At 36.8% G+C, this 24,777-nt stretch overlaps 1 long non-coding RNA gene across 2 annotated transcripts in view; it reads left to right on the top strand.

The window, feature by feature from the left end:
- The window catches only part of LOC138920550 (uncharacterized), a 37,374-nt gene extending 13,353 nt beyond the window's left edge, over positions 1-24,021 (top strand). For both annotated transcript variants that reach the window (XR_011431933.1, XR_011431934.1), the window contains 2 exons: positions 11,452-11,618; positions 21,354-24,021. This is a non-coding gene — a long non-coding RNA (uncharacterized lncRNA). The remainder of the gene's footprint in view (positions 1-11,451; positions 11,619-21,353) is intronic.
- Positions 24,022-24,777: the final 756 nt, after the last annotated feature.

Genomic DNA, 24,777 nt, shown 5'->3' with positions numbered 1-24,777 from the left:
TCATATATTGGGGTTGTTTAAAAGGGAGATGCATTCATACCAGAGATTCCTGTCTTCCAAATGTTTGTATTTGATATGCTTCAGAAAAAGCTCTCAATTCACTGCTTGAACAAAGGATTTTGTAACTAACTCCTGTACTCCTTTTACACAATAGAAATCAAAGCCTGTGAGAGCTCATGCCATTTACTTCAGTCAAAATCTGAATGATGCATTGCATAAGTAACAGCATAATAGAGGCCTCGTATTGTAATCTGGGTAGATGTATGCTGTGCTTTGAAAATCAAATATTGTTCCCTTTGACGTTTTGACAAGTAATTTTGACAACAATATACATTTGGCTAACTCATGAATGTAGTTCTTCTCGTCCTCTGGATTGTGCAGGGCTTGCACTATGCTAAGAATGACAACAATTACAGAACTGACTTGCATCTGCCAAGTGAACAGATGGTCTTGTAGTTTAGAGGATCAATGGTGAAGAAAGAAAAGGCGAAATGGTGGAGTGGGGGTGGGGGGAGCTGGTAGGGTGGGATAAAAATCTTGCAATCCAAACTGGCACTAATAAAATGGAAGAAATATGAGATAAAGGCGTGCTCCAATTTACTATTGATGGATATAAAAATAAATAAGAGAAAGGTCTTGCTTATTTCACTCTTCTCACATACTGGTATTGGATCCATTTCCAGTGTCCTTGAGACCTATAAACTATAAAATTATCATGTTGACACTTTCATTTATGAAAATAGTTATTTTTAAGTATTGTCAATGTGAGTTTGATACAGGATGATATTTTGCCTTTAGTCATCTAAATATTTCCTTTTTTTCTTTTTAGTTTATCTGTGGAACAAACAGAACACAGATAAGAAGGACTAAGACCTCACTCCCAAAAACCACAGATATTTTGTACAGATTCCCTTCATAGGAACAGTGAAGTAATTGTTTTCTCTTTTGAGTCACTTTACCTTCACTGAGTAAAGTGGAATATGGGTGTCTTCTTGGAAAGATCTTTCCTAAATAGGTTGTGTGTGTGTATGTGTCTGTGTATGTGCATTTGTGTGTTAGGCAACCCACAAAGATGGTCCTGTGTTTTTGCTTTGAGGAGTCTGGATGATGTATGATGTCATATCTTTGAATGTAAAAAGATTTATACTTATCAGCCTTCAAGGATCCCCTTGTTTATGCAGTATTCTGGTAGGGAAAATTGAATTGCCATTTGGATTATCTTGAGATGAGAGTCTGCACCTGTATTCATAGTCTTAAAAGCTATTAAGATATTCATTTTCTCTTTCTTGAATAGTACTTATGAATAGTATTTAATTAGAAAATTGATTATAATAAGTCCCATTTATTAAATATCTTTTTAGGCACTATGCTAAATATTTTATCATACATTATCTCATTTAAAACATAAACAATAATATCAAACTTATCTCATTAAAACTCTGACATAGGTGTGGGTATTATTTTCCCCTTTTTAAACATCAGGCAATGGAGGCTTTTGAATTTGAGAGACTTACCCAAAACGACACATTTAATAAATCAGGAGTGGGGATTGAAAACTAGGTTTATCTAACTCCAAACTCTCTTCTTAACCATTTGAATTAGTTAGGGTCAGCTAGGCAATGATAACACTTAGGCACTAAATGTCACAGGTTTAACACAATAGATAATGTTCCCTCATGTAAGAGTGATGGGCTGGTGTTATGTCTGCAGGACGACTCTTTCCATATAATCACACCAGACCCAACTCCTTTGGTCTTGGAGTCTGGCCACCCCCTAGGTTGGATCTTGCTGTGGGCTGTATTTGCAGAGGAATGGAAAGGCCGTGGAAGAACCCCCATGGGAGCACTTTACAGGCGAGGCAGAGATTTGGCAAAAGCACTTCCTCTTGTCTTCCTTGTGAGAAAACTTAGTCACGTGGAGATTTCCAACCTCAAGGGAGGCTGGAAAAGTAATCTAGCCATTGGACCAAAGAGAAAGAAGGATTTTAGTGGACATCCATCCATCTCTTTAGTATCATTGTTTAGTATGTTTTTGTTTTTTTGAGGAAGATTAGCCCTGAGCTAACATCTGTCACCAATCCTCCTTTTTTTGCTGAGGAAGACTGGCCCTGAGCTAACATCCGTGCCCATCTTCCTCTGCCTTATATGTGGGATACCTGCCACAGCATGGCTTGCCAAGCAGTGTGTAGGTCTGCACCCGGGATCTGAACCAGCAAACCCCAGGCTGCCAAAGCAGAATGTGTGAACTTAACCACTGTGCCACCAGGCTGGCCCCCTAGTATGTTTTACTAATGGGTTTGAGAATGATAAGGAATCCTCAGATTAGACTGTCAGTGATTTGTGGATAGAACTTACACCATTTGTCTCAGCCATCTCTAGCCCAAGTTCAGATCTGTAATAGCCTTTTGTCTTGTCCTTCCTTGCCTCCAAGAATTGCTTGATTCAAATAGTTCAAAGGGCTGCTTGGGACCTGTGTTCTTTCTGTTGTGTGGAATGGACAAAACATTTCAAGGTTGGGAAAATGGCAAAGGCAAGTTCTTTTTGGCTTAGCATTTTCACTTAGGTTTTCTCTTACCATTTTGAAAGTCGTTATTATTAGAAGTTACACTGAAATGATGTTTTATCACCATTTAATTTTAATGAATTTTTGTGTGAATTAAATTAAATTTAATAAAAACCTTCAAGATTTAGGCATTTTGAAATAATAATCTCTAGTGTCTATTTGTTTTTCAATTAATGACTAATCGAATATTCTTTATTAAAATTAACCATAGTGGAAAACGATCAGAAGCAGCTCAGCTCTTTTTGACTACTTGGAATGTGAGAAAGGCAATTTACAATCTTACCATGATTATAATAGTACTGATAAGTATAGTAGTGCTGCATTTTTCCATCTTTGTCCTCAAATGAAATGTTTCCTGTAGGTAAATTTTCGACCTAGACAATACACAACTCAACAATAAAAAGCAGAAATTTTCTTAAATATTTTCATTCTTTGTAATTTAAACTGTCCATGAAGTCTTAAGTTTGTAAGTGTTAATATCCATTATTGCATTATTCTCTGAGATAATATGGTACTGCTCTTCTGCAGCTAGAGATGTTAGCAGCTCAGTGTCCCTGTTTTAACCCGTCCCAGACTGCTTATGTGTTTTGAATTTTTGTTGCTAATTTCTTACAGCTTTTTTCTTTTTTCCTTTGATTTGATTTGTCACATTTTTACCTTTATATATTTCATATTTTATTTAATACGTATCATATTGCATATGATTATATATAGTATCATACATTGAGTAAACATTATATAGATCATATTTATGTATTTCTACCAATCTTGCTATAATTTCCTGCTAATCTACCTCTCGTGGGATGAACAGAGAGCAGATCAGTCTGAATTGTATTAATGACAAGGATCTAAAATGAAAGCAATTTGCTCTCTGAAAGGCTTCCCTGTGTATGATGAACAGAAACTTACAGATGGGCTAAGTCCTTTGTATAAATATTTCGGCCTTTTTATGCAAAGGGGAGGGACTTAGGTCTTGTTTCTTATTTGCATTTGTGTAAAGACAATGGTGGAGGAATAACAAATAAATTTCAGCTTGTTAATTGCTCTGGAATCTGTGTAACTGAAGTCAGCCCGGTCAACTGCAAAAAAGCCTTTGAGTTTATCTTCTGAATAATTTCAGTATTATTGATCCACTTTTATCGGCTTCTCTCTGATTTATTTGGATATCTCTATATTTTAAAGTAAAAGCTGAGCACAGAATTCTTGCTGTTTAGATGAGGGCTATTTCCCCTCTTCTACAGTATACCAGTAGATTAATGGCCTTTTACAAAATTACACCCCTTTTTGACATTTCCAATGACATTCCTCCCTCTCCCCCCACTCCCAGAGACTTACTCTTAGGTCTTCTTCCTACTTTCCGTCTTTCCATACAGGTTTTGTTGTTGTTATTTTAACAGTGGCTATTTCTTTTCAACTGTGAATGAATGCCTTGTAATTCTTTCTTCAGTGTTTTTTTCTTGGTCATTTTCCATCAATATTCAGTATTCTTATTGTAAAAATAGCATCTTACTATTATCTGAAAGTTAAGTGATATGATATTTGCTGTGCCAAATTACGGATTTGGATAGAGGCATTTGACAGTTCCAGTTCTACGTTCCTTGACATTTTCTCCTCTTCTGTAGCATCCCACCCTGTCTTCTGGCAAACCTCACTCTATCTGTTACTACAAATTTCCCTCCAGAGAAGTCTTGATGCTAGTTATAAATTATTGATAATTAAAAATAATAATTTATTAAACATATGCTACGTATAAATCACTCCTGTGAGCATTACACATGTATTAACTTACTGAGTTTTAGCATTATAACACTCCTAGGAGACTAGTCCTATTATTATAGTCCCTATTATACATGTGAGAAAAACAAGGCACAGAGAGATCTACATCCTGGTCAGACTAGTACAATGTTGAGTTGGATCTTAGACAGCCTGGATCTGTAGTAACGTTCCATAAGGGGCAGAAATTAACTTCAATGTCATTGAAACCTTACTCTATATTGCACTATGAATTAGTGACTGAGGTATTTTAAAATTTAATTTCTTCTCTAATTATATAATGGAAACTTTTGTCCTATCCCAAAGAATTACAAGCATCAAAGAGCTCACAGGGAGGTATTTGTGGACAAAAGCCGTTTGGATTGCCTCATATTATATCCCATATGGGGCTAATTTTCTAGCCAAGCTAAGGTACACTTCCTAATTATTTCCCACTGCAGTCTGTCCCTGAGATAGGAAATCAAAGAGCTGGGTCTGATCCACCCATCACTCCTTCATTCATCTATGCAGTTACCTATTCAGCGTTATTCCTTTATTCAGCAAACACATACTGAATGCTACCTGGTTCCTAAGCACTATGGTTGTTTCCTGTTTGACTGTTTGCAAAGAGGAATGTGATATAATTCTTGAGGTAAGTGAGTTCACAGAGTGTATGGAAAATAGAACCACAAATAGCTAGTTAGAATGCAATGTAATAAGCAACACATAGGTATATGAACAGATTGCTATAGGAACAAAAAAGAAAGAGAGACTTGCTCGGCTAGTTGTCTTGGGAGGTTGAATGAAGGCCTTACGAAGAGAGCCAAATCTTGTAGAATATGTAGGATTTCATCACATGAGAAGGGGATATATATTTTATCAGGCATTCTCAGAAGCATGAAAAGGCCAAGTATGTTTGGCAACTGTTGAAAATTTTAGAGTCTCTCAGGTACAGGTTAACTAGAGTAAAGTTTAGGGTAATTGATGTGAAATGGGGTGAGTGAAAAAAAGCCCAACTGTGAAGGGCTTTTTCTGCCAATCTAAGAGGTCTAGAATATTCCCTATATAGTGGCCATAACATGATCGCCCCAGCTCCAAGCTGGGTAAAGAAATGGAGTTGTGCGAGAAACGGGAAGGAGATGCAGAAATCATGTAGGAGGGGATGAGTTCCAGGAGTCATGGAGAGGTGGTTAAAATGAAAAGCAGGGAACAAGTCTGAGAACTATTTAGGACTAGAATTAACAGATGTGAACAGATGTGAAGCGAGAGGCAGTAGAAGTGCAAGGTGACTTCCTGCAAAGGGCATCGGAAATGCAGGGAAAAGGAAGCTTTGAAAGGGGTTCATAGTGGGCTCAATATTTAATGTTTAACTTGAGGTGCTTGTGGGTATTCTAGGTAGAAGAGTCTATTGCATTTCAGTCTGGAATTCAAGAGAAAAAAATGGGAGATGGAAATATACACATGAAGATTTGCAATCAAATTGATGATAATCGAAGCCATAGAAATTGGTAAAATTGTACAGAAAAGAGTATGGAGAGGGAAAGGAGAAGAGAACTGAGGATTCTTTGCTAGAATTGAAGTAGCAGATTGAATTCCTTTCATAAGTGACAAGTTAAGGAACACTTAATGGAATGCTTGATGGATTTAAAAAATAATTTCTTCTATTCACATATCTTGAAATTTATTTTTCTTCATCATACTATTGGTATAAAATTTTAAATCAGTTATATAATAGCATGAATGTTTATTTGCTTTTGTATAAGTATCCACTCCCCTGAATCTTGTTCCTTGAAGCAGAGGCTTATAAACATAATTTCTATATGATTAAAAACCTCAGTTCTGAGGATGTATCAAGACGGGCGCTTATTCTGCAATTAGTTTCAGGCAAAGGAGGCACTTTGATTTAAAGCAATAGTAGATACTTTAAAAAGCTTGTGATATGGAGGAGAATCTTAAACTAGGAATTAAAAGACTTGCAGTTTCATTCTGCCCGTGTCCTTAACTTACTTTGTGGAGCTGACAAGTTATAACATCTCTTTGATTTGTGGTAATAAGGGCTGTAAAATGATGTGAGCCACCACAGTGATTTTTCAGATGTCTTCTAACTCTATCTTCCTATGAGAATCTTCTCCCTCTGTTTTGAAATGTGGCTGTCCGTTCTCAATTTCCCCTTGCCTCTAACCTTGGCTTTTATGAACTGTCACAGCATTGAGACCTTAAAGTAATTTTAGTATTTCAGATTTGACTAGTTGGTCTAGATTTTCTCATTAAAAGTCAAGTCAAGGCATGAATCAAGCTCTTACTGGTATCTAATGCACAAAACAATATACAGCCCAATATTTGCCATTGAGGAATTATGTTAACTAAGATAATTTCTCTATATACTCTCATGAATGCCTTAATAGTAAATAAAGTTCAGAAGCTCCTCTCCAATCATGATAGAGTTATGTAAAGAAGTAGTTCTTTTGTATCTATATTGCAAAGCCACTCTCTTTCCCTTCATCGTGATGTATATATGAATACACACACACACACACACACACACACACACTACTGTTTAAAAATATAGCACATCTATATTTTATATTTAAATTTAACATACATTAATATATAGTATATATATTTATACTATATATATTACACATATATACTCATTTGATTTTAATCAATTTTATTACTTCCCTATAAAATGAACGTAAGTTAACCTGTAATAATTTTTGTCATTTGAAAACTGAGCTTTTAAAAACTGTTGTGTTGAGGGGGCCGGCTCCGTGGCCGAGTGGTTAAGTTCGCGTGCTCTGCTGTGGCGGCCCAGGGTTCGGATCCTGTGCGCAGACATGGCACCACTAGTCAGGCCACATTGAGGCAGCATCCCACATCCCACAACTAGAAGGACTTGCAACTAAGATATACAACTATGTACGGGGTGGGGTTGGGGAGATAAAGCAGAAAAAAAAAAAAAAAAAAAAGATTGGCAACAGTTGTTAGCTCAGGTGCCAAACTTTAAAAAACAAACAAGAAAAACTGTTGTGTTGATAGTTAACAGGAAAAAACCCTATAAGCATTTACACCACTACTCATTTTGCTTTAAATTTCAATATTTTTACCTATATTGACATTTGACAAGACTAGATTGAGCCTGAACCTTACAAAGATGATAGTGATGGTACTCAGGTGTGGTAGAGAATTATAAAGAGCTATAATATTGTGTATGATCTATGAAATTTTGCAAAAATATAATACAATATGCACCAATTTATGAGTAATAATTATTGATCTCTGCTTTCAAAATCACCTTAAAGTAAATATTCCAGGACTTACTCAACTTAAATTCATTCTAAGCTCTTTGAAACCAGATGTTGTGTCTTATTTTCTTTGTATATCTATAATCTAGCTCAGTGGGCAAGATGTCTATAAGCATTCAATAAAATTTGTTAAATCATGAAATAAATAACAGTATCAAATCTGAATTGTGCATACTTGATTTTCACTCAACACATATTTAGGTATACCTATTGTGTGCTAGACACTAGTGTATATGCATGGGGGAGATAAAGCATGGCATTCGTGGTACTTTTAGCATCAGAAGTTATAAAAAGCACAAAAGAGGTAATTTGCAACCAAGTTGATGTCAGAGTAGAGAGAAAGCACATCCTCTTTGGGGAGGTCACAGCAAGGGAACCTCACCTCATCCAGTTAGTTATTCAGATATTGCCTTGTCCACAAACCTGGGACTATCCTGAACCACCAGAAATGCTGCTCATAGAGTCAGGAAAATGTGTGGTACAGGTGCCCACAGTATCTTAGTTTGTTCGGGCTGCTATAACAAAATACCACAAACTGGGCAGCTTATGAATAGCAGATATTTATTTCTTACAGTTCTCAGGTCTGGAAGTCTGAGATAAGGGTGCCAGCATGGTGGGGTGAAGGTCCTCTCCCAGGTTGAAGAATTCTCACTCTGTCCTCACATGGTGGAGGTGGCTAAGAAGCTCTGGGTGGTCTCTTTTATAAAGATATTAATCCCATTCAGGAAGGCTTTACCCTTATGACGTAAGCACCTCCTGAAGGCCCCATCTCTTAAAGCTATCACATTGGGCATTAGGATTCTAACATATGAATTTTGGGGGGACACAGACTTTCAGACCACAGCACCCACTCTCTACATTATAATTAAATCTTCTCTTCAACATCAAAAGACAATGTCCCAATGTACAATTATAATTGTTCAGAAATGTGACGGACCACGGATGAGCTATATATCCTGTGAAACACAAGTCTTGCTTCTAGTTGTTCTTCTATAGTGTGAAAAAAATATCAAGATTGTAAGAAACTAACAAAAAATACCGTTTGCATATCACCATTAGGGTAGACATACCAGTAAGTACCATGTCAGACTGTGTCTCCCCGCCACAACATCCATGCTTGATGGTGATGTTGACCTGCAAGTCTCAGAAGCTATGCAAGGAGAACTCACACAGCAGCAAAATAAATGTTTATTTGGGAGAAAGTCTAGACAAGGCAGTGCTGCCTTACATAGACTTGGTGAATTGTTTGTAAAGCAGTGAACATGGTTTTATTTTTTGGTAAACCAGAAGTAGTCACTACTCGAGTTTGTTTGGGGGAGTGTGTGTGTGTGTGTTTGCTTCTTGTGGGAGCTGGAGCTTTCTTGGTAGACCCTAAAAATTAAACTAATCTTCCAGCATCAGTGGTTGTGATCATCAAAGTCATGTTAGGTTTGTGGGCTTCCCTCCTTTTATTTATTTGTTCAAGTTATAATATTTTTAAGGCTTTTGTTTGTCTTCATAAGGGAAAGTCAGAGTGATTTAATCTAAAATGTTCTTTTGATTTTAATAAAGCAAAACCTGAAAAATGTTGTAATCTTCACTTCAAATATCATTTCATGTCTACAGAATTAGGATGAACTTTTTAGGTAGTAGATAGATGCAATGTAGTCATCAAGGACCTTAAAATTTCCATACTTTCCACACCAGAAATGTTGTATATAATGCATTTTGTTTTCTCAAAACAGACTGAAAAGAGCGGACTCCTTTCACTAGCTGGCCTTGTGTAACGTGTATGCAGAAGGAAGCCCACTATAGGGTAGATCTCTGGGAGAAAGACTCTTCTCTACAAGCTTCTGACATTTGGCTTCATCATCTGTGATCTCAAATAAGTGACTTACACCTTGAAAAGAAATTTAACCTTGTAGGAAGTGTCCAGTCCTCAGCAATAGATAGGCTACCATCCATTGTCTAAAGTAGTTAGATATTTTACTAAATGACAAGGAGCACAGACAGTTGGAGTGGGTGTGGATCAATTGGATCATTTAGCTTGGCTGTACATTCAAAATAAACCTCAAATCTAGTTTTTTTTTTTTTTTGGTTTGCTTTGTTTTTACATTTCAATTCTTCTATTGTACTTAAGATCAACTGTCATTGTGAGTGAAAGCAAAATCTCTCTTCAATAATCTAGGCATTTTTACAAAAAGTGAGGCTTAAACTCATTTTGGTATAATCCGCTTTATATTTATACATCTTAATTTAAAAAATTCTTCCTAACAATTCAGTGGAGAAAAAATAATCATTTTGGTGCTAGAGCAATTTGGTGTCCATATGCAAACAAAAAATCAAATGTAAATCCATATCTCACACAGTATTAAAACGTAACTTAAAATGGATCAAAGACACAAAAATAAAATGTAAACTTATAAAGCTTCTAGAAAAAAAACACAGGAGAAAATCTTTGGGATCCTGGGTTAAACAAAGATTTCTTAGCTGTTACAACAAATCAAGGTCATTAAAAGAGAAAAAATAGGCTTCACCAAAATTTAAAACTTCTATTCCTCATGAAACACTGCTAAGGGAATGAAAAGACGAGCTACAAACTAAAATAAAATATTTGCCAATCATGTATCTGATGTAGGACTTTTATCTAGAATACACAAAATCCCAAAACTTAACAAGAAAGCAGACAACCCAATTTTTTAAAAATGGATAAAATATTTAAACAGATATTCCACCAAAAAAAAAAATTTGGCAAATGTGCCCATGGCAAGAAGTTCAACATCATTTGTTACTATAGAAATACAAATTAAAACCATGAGATAGCATTATGCATGTGATATCAAAATGGCTTAAATTACAAAGACCGACCATACCAAGTGTTGGTAAGAATGTGGAGGTCCTAGAACTCTCAAACACTGCTGATGGCAATGTGAAATGATACATTCTTGAAAATCATTTGTAAGTTTTTTTTAAAAAGTTACTTGCTTACCTTCCATATGAGCCACCCACTCTACTCCTAAATATTTCCCCAAGAGAAAAGGAAGCACTTGGCCAAATAATGACTTGTACACAAATGTTTATGGTGGCTTTTATTTGTCCTAGCCCAAAGCTGGAAACAACCCAAGGGTCAGTCAACAAACGCATGGAAAAACAAACTGTGGTACATCCATACAATATGATGCTACTTGCATTAAAAGGAATAAACTATTGATTCATATTACAATATGAATGAATCTCAAAATAATCATGTTGAATGAAAGAAAACAGGGAAAAAAAAGAGTACTTACTGTATGATTGCATTTATATACAATTCAAAGAAAATGAAGCAAATATTGACAGAAAGTAAATCAGTGGTTGCCTGAAAGAGGAGCCAGAGAGAAGAATTACAAAAAGGCATGAGGATACTTTTTGGAGTGAAGGTAAGTTCATTATTTTGACTGTGGTGATGGTTTCACACTTATAAAATTGCACAATCAAAATATATGCAGTTTATGTTATGTCAATTGTACTACAATAGAGTTGTTAAGAAATTTCTTGCTAAGAGTTTCACAATCTGAAAGTCACCTAGGCCTCTGAAGTTCTCGATTTCTAGAGGTGACTTTATTCTAAGTGATGCTTTCTCAACTCCATGCTGTCTATTTATTTATATAAACATTTCTCACATCCATGACAGGTAAATGTATATATGTCATTTATAGACATCCGTGTAAACAAAACAGATGGTTTTGACTAGCTACTGATTGTTGACTTCTTCTTATTTCTGACTTGATATTTTAAAATTTTTAAAAAGAAACATAGTGACTGAGGCTGCTAATCACATGTGGACTATTTCTCTCCTTTTCCTCTTTCCCAGGGAGAAAAGATCAGCTCAAAGGCCATAATCACAAACTGAATCAGACTCCATCCTGGGCACTATACGTGCCATTGTCAGAGGAGTTTAGCACCAACATTAAAATACTGGTATTAGAGTGGTCACAACACACTAGAGAACAGGAATTCAGACTTTGGCAACCTTTCCAGGTACAGTAGCTAGTAGCACTATCTTCCTGTTCTCTGATTCTACAGGGCTATGATTTCATTTTTATGACTTTTTATGCTTAATCAAAAGTGATATTTGCAATAAAAATGTGAAAATTAAACATTTTGCCACTGTATACAATGTGAAATGACTATGAAGGAAAGAGTGAAATTGTAACTGAGTTTCCCTTTCAAAAGATCATTTGCAAGGACTGGGTCAATTCAATTTCATGAGTGGCTCTTAATCAGGGATGCACATCAGATTTACAGATGAGGCTTCTTTAATATGTAGATGCCTGGACCCCCATTTCATATCCATTGATCTGGGAAAAGGAAGAGATAACCTGGAAAAGTCTCAGAAGTGACTTTGGTATGAACTGATGGTAAACGAACACTGATTTAAAAGAAAGAAATTAAACGGAAATGTGTCTCCAGAACTAGATAATGGAAAGACTGCAATTATCTCATCAGCTCCCATTCTGACATTAGAAGAAATAGCATAACCTTGACCATGGGACAGATTATGCTCCAGTTGATCCCAAAAGCTATTTAGTGTATTGATGATGTTGCATCTCAGTCAGGTGGGAAGGGGAGTAAAAATGCCTTTGATATCAGACAATTTCACCACAATTGTGCTCTTCCATAATCTCAAAGCCTGATATCACGAATTAAACTATTTGAGTATTTCATGTTGATTTCAAGGAAGTTTCAGTTCTTATACACACAGGGAATCATTGGGTTGGGTCAGGTTGAAACTATTGAGCTCTGATTTAAACTTATTGCTTGCAAACCTCAGTAGTCCTAGAGTTGTGGGTCTGCACAATGCAGTGAGTGGTCTGATGCACAGAAGTTATAGATAACTTTAATTCTTGAGGATATTTTGTATGTTTTATCTATAATAATGTTTCTTCTCCATCAGGTTTGTAACTTGATTAATCACCTGAACTCAAAGCTTTATGGTAAACATTTTATTTTAAATATATTTTCCGTTTTGATACTCACAACAGCCCTGTAAAGTAGGTATTATTACCCCATTCTATACTTGAGGACACTGAAGCTTAGAAAAGACCAGGATGTTGCCAAAGGGAACGTATTTTCAAAGAGGCAGGGCTAAGATTTTGATCCCGTATCTGTTCAATGTCAAAACTCTACCTGCTTTGCTTGAAGTCTGAGAACTACTTGGCAGCAAGCCTGCATTTATGGCCCAGGCCTTTTGATTCTAAAACTTTGGAATCTGAAGGAGGTGCGAGGCTTTCTGCCTCTCAGATCGTCCTGGTCTGTTGTGCTTTGGGGAAGCCAGGAGAGTCCTACGGCTCTTTGGAACCTGTGCATTTACTCAGCAAAAGCCTGGGCAGGAGTCCCAACATTCTAAAACTCTGAATCTTTCTTCCAGGAATTCCTGGAGTGAAACAGGGCTACAAAGGGCTCTTAAGATGACACTCAAATGATGTTAGGAGAAAAGAATGGCTCTATCTTAACATTTGAAGGGACTTAGGGGAAGCACAAATGGAACAGAGCAGCCCTTACTCTCATTGCTTCCATATGACATTCTCTAATAGGAGCTTAACTCAGAGCAAGTCATCATCATCATCATTATCATCATCCTGGATTTTTGAATACCTGGCTGTGCAGTGTTTTATTTATTAATATTTGTAATGGTTAATTTTGTGTCAACTTGACTGGCCATGGGGTATCTAAATTAAGTACTATTTCTGGATCTATCTGTGAGGTGTTTCTGGACAAGATTAGCATTTGCATCGGTGGACTCAGTAGATTGCCCTCCAATGTGGTGGTGAGGCAGGAGCATCTTTCCATCTGTTGAAAGCCTGAATAGAACAAAAGTCAAAGGAAGGAAGAATTTAGTCCTTATTCTTGCCCCACTGATCTTCTCCAGCCCATGAACTGAAACAGACCATTGGCACTCCTGGTTCTCAGGCCTTTGGACTCAGATTGAATTACACCACTGGCTTTCCTGTGTCTCCAGCTTGCAAATAGCAGATCCTGGGACTTCTCAGTCTCCATAACTGTGTGAGCCAATTCCTCGTAATAAATCTCCAACATATATGTTCTTAGTTCTTTCCATGGAATTGCAAAAGATTGCATCATTTCTTTGAAGTAAATGTAACTAACTCTGAAGGTCAAGCATTAAATGACTTATTGCACGGAGTCATGGCTAATAGTCACCTCATTTTTGGTATGAGGACTCTGAGGACAAACTTGGTCTTTAGACTGTAATAAAATGTGATCTAAAGATGCCATTTATTTCTCACTACTCTGATTAATTGCTCACTTGGATAGCTGATTACTACATTGTCCGAAATATTAATCAGTAGCCAGTTAAACAATACCTCTGATTTGGTTCAAGAGTACTTGGCCAAGAATGAGGGAAAATGTGTCAAATACTCACTGGTGACAAAACCTCCATGATCACTGTTAGAGTCTCATCAGAGTTTGTTTTGACTTTGTCCCAAAAATCAGATTTCTGGAACTTAATGAAATCAGGTTATTTAATTTAGCAAGTTCTGCATTATGTGCCAGTACAGTGTTGGCATTTTGTATCCTGCAAGACTAGGTCATGATTGAGGGCAGATTTTGTCAGAAAATTCAGAAAATATGGATGAGGTGAATATATAGCAATTTCTTTAGCTGCTTCGATGACAGCAAAATTCCCCTAGGTAGACCACGGCTTGCCCCATTTCAGTTAGAAATTGCCATGTATAAAAACAATCCAAAATGTAGTGGCATAAGACAACACTGATTATTTCTAACAAAACTTTGGGTTGACTGGGCACTTCTTCTGCTCTTCTCCCTTTGGGTTACTTATGTGTCTACGTTCAGCTAGTGAGTCTGATGTGGACTGGACTCAGCCAGAGCACCAGGAAGGCTGTACGCCTCTCTCATTGTGGTCTCAATATCTTTCTTCCCAAATGGTCACTAACCTTGCAGTAGCCTAGACCAGGCATCTAACGTAGTGACTAGGTGCCAAAAGAGAGTGTTCCAAGACAACCAGACCTCTAGATGTTCTGCTTGCATGACACAGTATAATGTCCCTTTGGCCAAGGTAAGTCACATGGCCCAGACAACAGTCAGTATGGGAGAAGATTGCATAGGGTGTGGAGAACAGAAAACCTGGTTCACTGTAAGCCAATATGGACCCGTCTAGCCAACTCCCGAGTTGTAGCTCTGGACTTTGAGCCAGTTAATCTTTCTGGCATCAATTTCTCCTTACGCAATATGGACTTCAACATAGTACCTATTTCATGACAATATGATAAAGATTAAATGAGTTAGTAGATGTAAAGTGTTTAGAATAGTGCCTGGCACATAGTAAGGGCAATATTAGGCTTTGTCATTGTCATCATCATCATGATCATTGTTATCGTTGTTACTGAATTTTTGTGTAATATTTTTACCCTGCTATGGTGTAGATCATGCATCAATTCATCTATAGTGTTCCAACTCCCAAGACATGACTCTATCTGACTGTGTAAAGAAGATGGCTCACAGGAATACAGAATTCCAGTACAAGGTGCTTTAGAGGGATTGGGAAGAGGTGCTTTAGGGAGAAGCAAAGGTACATTTTCTAGATTTCCTCTATTAAAGACATCATATCTGTCACAAACTAATGCGCCTTTATGTTATGTAACATTTTTAACATACAAGCATATAAATCAGTCCTAAAAGTGTCTAAACAAGCATACAGATTTTAAGTTCACTATCAATAAATTCACCCTTTTATTTAATATGTGAAATTTTTAATGGTTCATAGTTCAACATTTCACACATATTGGAATGAAGTCTCTCATTCTGAGTAAAGGTCTAGAACTAAGAAAACAGAGACGACAATGCCATCTGACTTCTAAGCAATTCAACTGAATCAGTACTATTGTAAAATCTTCCTATATATTCCAGAGAACAGGTTCTTATAATGCTATATAGGTCCTGGTCTACATAGAAGGAAATAATAAAAGTGAGTGAATATTTATTCAATGCTTGTCATGTGCGGGCTTTCTACTCAGCTTTGTACGTGGTTCTTCTTGAGAATTCTCTGCCTTGAGTGTGGTCTTCTTTGCAGCTGATTGTGGTAGATTATATTGGCACCCCATCCCTATCATGGGACGTGTATTTTCACCCCAGTCCATTCACATTGAGCTCAGCCTTGTGATGTGATTTGGCCAGTGGAATGTGACTGAACATAGCGGACACCAGATCCCTGCAGAAGGTTTATTATCATCATGTGGTTGGCCTGGCTCTCTCGCTCTTTCCCGCTGCCATCAGAATGGGAGGATACCAGATCGAGGCTGCTCTTTCAGCTTGAATCTCAGAAAGACTAGACCCCATAGCCTGGCACCAACCTGCAGCTTGGAACAGTATTGACTGTTTTGCACACTCAGGTAACATGAGCAAGAAATAAATAGCTGTAGTTGCAACCCCTGAGACTTAGAAGTTGCTCATTAGCATTGTTGCCTCAATTTAGGCTAAATGTTTAGCTCCCCTGAGTAGATTATTCAGAACAAAACCATGTAGCTGGGCTGCACCTCTTTGAACAATGGCACCGAGTTGCAGCAATTTTGTTTTTTCTCTTCCATAACTAGAGAGGAGAGAATCTACCCGTAGTCTAGCACAGCCTGTCTGCTATAAAAGCAGGTCTAGAATAAAGAATTCTTACAATTCAGTACTAAGAAGACAACCCAATTAAAAAATATGTGGGCAAAAAATTGAACAGGAATGTCACAAAAGAAGATATACAAATGACTAATCATCATGGGAAAAATGCTCAATGTCATTAGTAATCAAGGAAATATTGTTTAAAAGTACAAAGAGATGCAACTAGAAAACTATTTGGATGGCTAAAAAAAGAAAAAAAAACCTTACAATTCCCCAAAATTGGCAAAGATGTGAAATGACTGGAAGTTTATACACTGCTGGTGGGATTACAAATTGGGAATCTGTTTGACAGTTTCTTATAAAGTGAAACATAGAGTTATGATGTAACTCAACAATTTTTCTCCCACATATATATTCACTTAACAGAATTGAAACTATATGTCTATAAAAAACATGTACAGATATATTCATATCAGCTTTGTTCATAATAGTGACAAGCTGCACACAACCCAAATGCCCATCTACAGGGGAATTTATAAATAAATTGTGTTACATTCATGCAGTGGAATACTACTCAGCAGTACAGAAGAACGAAGTACAGAAAGATACAACAACACAGTAGTATCTCAAAAACACTGTACTGAACAAAAAAACAGACAAAAAAGACTATTTACTGTATGATTCCATCTATACAAAATTCTAGAACGGGCAAAACTAATCCTTAGTGACAGAAAACAGATCAGTCATTTTCTGGGGCTGCAGCTGGGTCGTCTGATTGCAAGGAGGCACAGGAAATCTCTCTGGGTTGAGGGAACTAGTCTTGATTATAATGGCAGTTACACAGGTGCATATATTTGTCCATGGGTGCATTTAATTGTATATAAATTATACTATGAAAAAGTATCTAAACATAAAATAAAACAATCTTGTCTGCCTATTTGAATCCTGGAATATCGCAAATTGTAATAGCAGTCACTAACTCCTAAATGTTTGCTGTATGCCATTAACTGGGATGACTCTCTCCCATGACTGAATTGGATGTACCCTCCAACCTCTTTGAGTAAGTGAACATATCAGATTCTACCTTCTTCTTCACTTTCCAGTTCTGCCTTGCCCTTTTGACATTAACTAAGCCTTACCTAGATATCTCCTGTAATAAAATTGTATTATAGTAATTGGTGAAGGTTAAGGAGGACTCGTGTAGATCCTTACCAGCCAAGGCAACTCTGGCACTCAATGCAATAACCAACATGGCGGTCCTTCTGCTGTCTAGTACTGCTTACTACAGGGCAGGATGCTAAATGTCCTCATATACATTCAATTACCAGTCTCTTCCTATTCATTTTTCCAAAGCCTGAGAAGTTCAAATCAGGTGTGATGTCAAGTAAAAGTTCTCGTTTTTTCAATCAGTCATCCAATCTGATTTATATTCAACTCATTATTTATAAATAATTTTTAAGTGTTTCTATATTTTTTACTTTCATAGAACTGCTTTGTGCCAAGCAACAAATCAATGAATTCTCATATATTATTTGTTTTCTAGTTATAATTACAGCACTAGAAAATAAAAGCAATGAAGTTAAAAAGAGAATTCTAAGTGAATCTCAAATTTAAACTTAAAAAGAAACCACTAAATAAAATAAATCCTGAATTCTTATTGAAATCTATAGAAATCATATTTTTCATAAGGCCTGCAATGTAAAATCCCAGATGATGATGTTTATACACACTTACATTAGATATTTATGGAGAGAACCAAGAGAACAGAGGCCTTATTTTCATGTGGAACAACACTATTCTTATTTTTTGACATAAAAATACCTAGTAGAGGGGCCAGGCCAGTGGCATAGTGGTTAAGTATGCATGCTCCACTTCGGCAGCCTGGAATTCATGGGTGCAGATCCCGGATGCAGACCTATATACTGCTCATCAGTCCATATTGTGGTAGCATCTCACACAGAAAATAGAGGAAGATTGGCAACAGATGTCAGCTCAGGGCCAATCTTCCTCACCAAAAAAGTAAATAAACAGAAGCTGCTAGTAATAAAAACATTTTCAACCACAAAGAAGTAGTTTTGCTATTTTGTCCATCTCTGTACTGAAAACTATTGATTTCTCATTCTTAATTGGAGGAAAATCTATTGTTTTGGAGGAAAGGAAGTAATCAGTGTGGACTAGTAGAAAAAGAATGTGCAAGTCAATGAAAAAAAAGCAATGGCTACAGATTACCAAGACCTTAGGGAGAGACAAATTCATACATGGGGTCTATGCGAAGATATTGTTTAATTACAAACATGGAGGGAAGCAAAAATCCAGTTGGCATTGGAAAAAATGGAAGAGCGGACTTTACTTATTGCACTCTCAGTAGTCATAGCAATAAAGGACGCTTCTCATGGTAAACAGAATTCAAATAATGTAAGCAGTCATTAGAGGTGAAGCCAGGAGCTACTTGCGGTTTGGGTAGCTCCAACTGACGGAAGCAGGGGAGTTAAGGAGAAGTTTGGTGGGGGTTTATGCTATACTCAAAGGAGAAGAAGCAATGAAGGGAAATAATATCCGTATAAATAGGGTTAATTTGAGCATGTGTACTAAGGAGAGTTTATGGTTACTGTTGACTTGTTGTTTTTCTTGCTGAATTGGTCAAATTAGTGAAAATAAATTATGCAGCTGGGTATTTACTGTAGTATATTGAAATGGCCCCAAAAGGCACATCCATCCAGAACCAAGAATGTGACTTCATTTGAAATAATTGTCTTTGCAGATGAAATTAAGGTTAGGATCCTGAGATAGATCATGTTGGAATAGGGTTTGTCCTCAATTCAGTGACAAGAATACTTGTGAGAGACAGAAATGGGAAGATACACAAAGAGACACAGAGGGGAAGGCCATGTGATAATGGCGACGTACACTGGGGTGGTACAGCTACAAGCCAAGAAACATCAGGGATTGGTGGCTTTAACTGGAACCCAGGAGAGAGGCATGGAAAAGATTCTCCTTTGGAGTCTCCAGAAGGAACCAACCCTGTGGACACCTCTGATTTCAGATTTCTGGCCTCCAAACTGTGACAGAATAGATTTCCATTGTTTGAAGACACTGAGTTTGCGCGAATTTGCCACTGCGGTCCTAGGAAACTTGTCCATTCCTTCTGTCCTTCCTCTCCCGCTGCACCAACCCCTCTGGGGTTTTTGTGGGAACTACCTCAGATTCTTGTAAATATACATAAAGCGTTTGATCAGAGCCTAAAGATAAGAAGCTCTTGAGAAACCATAGTCAATGTTTTGTGGTAGTAGAGGAGGAGGTGGCAGTATTGCTATTACTGTGATTGCTAATTACTAATCTGTCAATGTATTCTAAATAGCAACATCAGTTTGCAAAAGAAGTTCTAATGAAATCACGGAGCTCAAGGAGCCCTTTTGAGCTCTAAACTGTAATTACAATGTTTACCAGCACATACTCCCATCTTTCAGACCTTTTCAATTAATAGTCAGTGACGTAGTGATTCCAGGGGCCATGCTGAAGACATCAGTCAAAGCCTTTAGCAGCATAGACCCATCTGGCGAAACCACTTGGATTGGTTATGGCTGCTGTGACTTCCATTTCTCTGAAAATGTTCAGTGCTTCCAAATAATCTCTAACTCAGTGAATAAATTCTACTTCTAAAATAATAAAATAGGTTTTTAGTTGTGATGAAACACAGAATACACCTGTTAATGAAAACTCTAACCTACACTATATGCAAATTAACGAGAGCAAGGAGGGAAAAAAACATGTTTTCTCCCCCACTGCCTCTAAGGAGATGTAGAGAAAAAGTTATTCTGAATTATTTTGAATGGTTATGTCTATTATAGAAGAAATAAATGGGAATAGAGAGGAAGAGCATATGATTGATGAAGTAATGAATTTATAAATAGAGCAAAATCATCACCTCTAACCACCAATAAATGCAGAAAATTTTATAGATAATTGATAATCTATTTTATAAAGCTTTTTCTTGCAAACACAATGCAGCTAATATGATGTCAACTCTCTAGTTTGATATGTAGCATATTATAATTTTAAAAGCAATGCATTATAAAAAATTCATTTGCTATAATAATCAAATAAATTTTCAAAGGAAAACAAATATGCATTAAACATATTTCCACAGGGCCCTGTTCTTCTAATGGAAATGCTAAATATAATAACAAGAAAGGTTTGCTAATTAAAAGTCATTTTTAAGCTTTCAATTTCATTGTTTTCCATATTTAATTCAGTAGGAAGGGGAAAGCAGTCAAACAATATTTTTAAAAAGAGGAACTTAAAAAAGATGTATTTAAAAGATGCTACCACTGATTTGATGTTCAATTATTTATTTCTATTTTTGTTTTCAAAGAGAAATTGGATTACATAAGCATAAATGCATACAATTTAACATTACACTTTAAGGTACCAGTTTATTTGTTTTTTCTGTTTAATTAGAGCAGGTGTAGCTCACATTACAAAATGGTGATGAAACTTTCTGCCGAGTCAGTACAGGGTTGAGAAGTGACCCTAGGCTTCATATTAGCATTTTAAAAGATCTTTAAATTTCAGTGGCTCATAGTACATCTGCTTTTTTTTTTTTTAATTATAGCTTTGAACTCAGTTTCTTGTATGAGTCTAAGAACACGGAATTGCTGATCAGTTGGACGAGTTCCTATACTGATTTTGTTTCTAGCTTGCTTTAAGTCTTTCCTTGCAAATATCACAGAAAAATCAGGGCTCAGATAAATTATTTATAAATTGGAGGTAATGCCTACTGTATCCATTTCACAGACTTTTTAAAAGAGAAACGGGGGGAAAAAATAGGTGACAGTACTTTGTAAGCTGATATGTGACATACAAACATGAGGTAAGAATAATACTGGTCTTTTGAGAATGAATAAATGCATTTATCAGTCAAGGTTCAATCAGCAAAATAGAAACCATCCCAAGTTTTTGAGAGAATGATTTAAAACAAAGTATTACAGGGCTGAAGCTTATTGAAGCCTAGGGGAGCAAAAGTCAGGAAGGCTGCCAGTAGCCTTCAGGAAACTAGTGGGTCCTGGAATCAGAAGAAGCTCCTGGCTCTGATCTCAGACGCCAGCAGCAGCGGAATGCGTTGTCTTACAGGAGAACTCCCGGAAACGCCTGGCCAACCTCGGCTCTGCTCCGCTCCAAGCTCATCTGGCGGCCAGCTTCTGCCTTGGGAGCAAATACGGCTTCTGCTTCTCATAGACCAGATCACCGGAAGTGACTCTCATTGGCTGAATCTAACCTGGAGACGCTGCTATGGGCTCTGGGAAATGTAGTTCCCCTCCTCCCTGCCTTCCCGACTAAGGGGAAAAAGGATAGAGGGAAATGATGCTCCATCAACAAAGGACACTACCGCATAAAAATAATAAACTGCATGATAAGTTAATAATGGTTTGGGTTTTTTTAGCACCCTTTAGCAGATAAAGAAGGATTCATGGGAGTTTTAGTCTTCAGAATTACCCTGTTCGTACAGATAAAGGACTTTGTTAATTTTGCTTCAGACTGAGTCTGTCTTCTGAGTGTGTGTCTAATACATTATGTTGTTATCCCTTGTATTCAGATGTGAATGACCTCACAGATAAATATCACTGAATTTTAGCAGAATGTTGCTCCAAACCAGGAATGGAGACCGAAGAACTTGCTAAAACAGCTTGAGTGTCTTTGCAAACTTCTAGGAAATCAGACATGTTCTTAGGTATAAATTCATGATCCTCAGCAAGTCACAATTTGAAATCTGGGCCCATAGCTTCTGATCACTGCCAGTCGTAAAGGCATTTGTGTGCTTACAAGGACTTCTGGTTCACTGGATGGGCTAATACGGGCTGTAAACTTAGAATGCCTCAGGAGGTAAAGGATGATATTAAGAGCACAGATTCTAGAGCCAGACCACCTAAATTTAAAGCCTAATTTAGAAAACATACTGTGTGGCATCAAAAAAGTTTCTTAACATTTCTGTGCCTCAAATTCCCCATCCATTAAATAGAATGAAAACATTACCTAATTCATAAGATTTTTGTGGGAATTAAGCAATTTAACACATGCTAAGCACTCAGAATCTGGTTTTAGCTATTTGTACAGTATGCTATCTTTTCGTACTTACTATGCTTAAGAGAACACTCTAGGGGTTATAGTTACTATTTGTTATACTTTTTATCATCATAATATGTCATGAGAAAATGCAATCCAGGTTGAATTTGTCTTGTGCCTACCCTGTACCAGGCACCAGGCTAAGACATCACACATTTACTTTATGCCTCCCTCCCCTCCACCTCCTATTTGTCTCCTGACCTGCTTTCACAAGAGTATGGTGGGTCAGGAACACATACTCTGGAGCCAAACTGCCATGTTTAGATCTCAGCCCTAGCGCTCACTAGCTGTGGGACTCTGTACAAGTTGCTTGACCTCTCTGTGCCTCCATTTCTTCACTTGTAAAATGGAGATACTGTTAGCACCCCCTCTCTGTATTGAAGGTTAAATACAGAACACTTAAAAGAAGACTTGAACTAGTACTCAGAGAGTGTTAGCTGCTACTATTGTCTTTGTCTTCAAAGTGATCCATAGCTCGCAGACCTATTGACACATTTACAACTCCCAGCAATTAAAAGCAGTTGGCTCAGATTTTACGCAGTTCCCTGATTGGCCAATATGTGTTTGTATCTGAGAACATACCTACTTTCCTAGAATTTTGCAAATACTCATTCTGTAAAGTTTGGAAAACACACAAAAAAATAACAATCACACACACACATATTTATACTTTCTAATAGTCTGCCTATGTTAGCAAAAACTTCCAACACTCATTTATAGTGTTTACATTTTTGATGCCACTTCTTCCAAATACTTTTGAGAATCTGAAGTTGTTTTTTTATTTGCTTCCCTTCTCTGAAACCTCTGTCAACACGAGTCTACTTCCCGCACCTTTAAATGTACACCAAAAAGCATACAAGATGCGATACGTGGAATGCTTTAGATATCCCCTTGTATTGTATGGGATGCTATTTCTAGTCCCCAAGCAATATTTAAATGAGCCCTGAGAGTTCTATGAATAAATTCCTGAATTCCTTTCTTTATGGACAACTGTAACCAAACACCTTGCTGGGGCCCTACACTCTATTTTCTCAGCTTTAGTTGTTTAATTAAGCGTTAAGTTGTTTATAGTCAGAAAGCCGCAACACGAGAAGTTTCTTTCTCAATCTGTCTCTTGAAAAGAATTGCTGGATCCAACCCAATAGTAATAATAAAAAATCCACTAGTTCTACTAATTAACGTTGCTTTTGTAAGGAAGATTCTGTCTTGGAGTGATGCCTTGAACATGAATGAAGTAAATTTTTTTTTCACCACATATATTGAGTACTGATTCTGTCAAATTATTACAAAATCATAATTTGATTCATAGACTTTCTGGTTAAAGAAAGAAATGGAAGGAAAAATGCAACATATCATCTCTTCATTTTTTGGTCGTTGATAAACATTTTTCTTTTTTTGCAGATAATTGACTAATGTCATTGGGTACTCATATGATGTTTAATAAGCTTCTGAATCACTTGAATCACTATATTCACTGTATATATATTTACTGACTCATATACTGGACAACAAAAACTTCCAGAATTTATATAACTTCTCTAACGGTCATAGAAATATAATTTATCAAAAAAAATTCACCGTGAATATGACAATATTAAATATATGGTACATCAATTAAATAAATCAATTGTTACCCCAGAATATTACGAAACTTTCATATATCAATGTTCAATAAATGTTCCTGATCAACTCCCTCAATTTTTAAACCAGTAAAATCAACCTCTTTTGCTATAACATAAATTTACTAACACTCTTAATAGAAGATTCTTGGGAATTCCAGCTCATGAGAAATAGACTCCAATAGCGTGTTGTGAGAATTTTTTAGAAGAACTTACTCTGTTCACTTCACATTGATCTCCTCCCTTTCCTGGTGAAGACACTGGGATTTCCGCATGCTCTTCTCTCCCTGTGGAATCTTCCTCTCCTTCTCTCCCCCTGCTTTGCCTGGTCATATTTATATAGACAGACTCATGTGTTTTCACATGTACACCCTACACCTTTACTTCCTAACATTTATTTAAATCATGCATTTATTTGTTTATTGTGAATCTCTATGTCTGGACATTAGCAATATGAGGACCTGACAACAAAGACGGTATCTGTCATCAGCTCCTGGAACCAGCTTAGTTCCTATCATTCATCGGGTTAGGGAACATTTATGTCAGAGGGTCCCTGGCTAGGCATGGATATAACAAGTGAATAAAACAGACACAATCCTAATTTTCTTAAAGTTTAGTCTTAGAGTCTAGCGCTGATAATAAATCAAACATACATATGTGATATAGATATAGATACAGATTTTAGTCAGCTCAAGCTGCCATAACAAAATACAGTGCACTGGGTGGCTTATCCACAGGAATTTACTTCTCATGGTTGTGGAGACTGGGGAGTCCAAGGTCAAGGTGCCAGCTGGTTTGATTTTCTAGTGAGGGCT

Source organism: Equus caballus, chromosome 24 (genome assembly GCF_041296265.1).
Source record: "Equus caballus isolate H_3958 breed thoroughbred chromosome 24, TB-T2T, whole genome shotgun sequence".
Taxonomy (NCBI): domain Eukaryota; kingdom Metazoa; phylum Chordata; class Mammalia; order Perissodactyla; family Equidae; genus Equus; species Equus caballus.
This window is presented reverse-complemented; position numbering and strand designations above follow the sequence as displayed.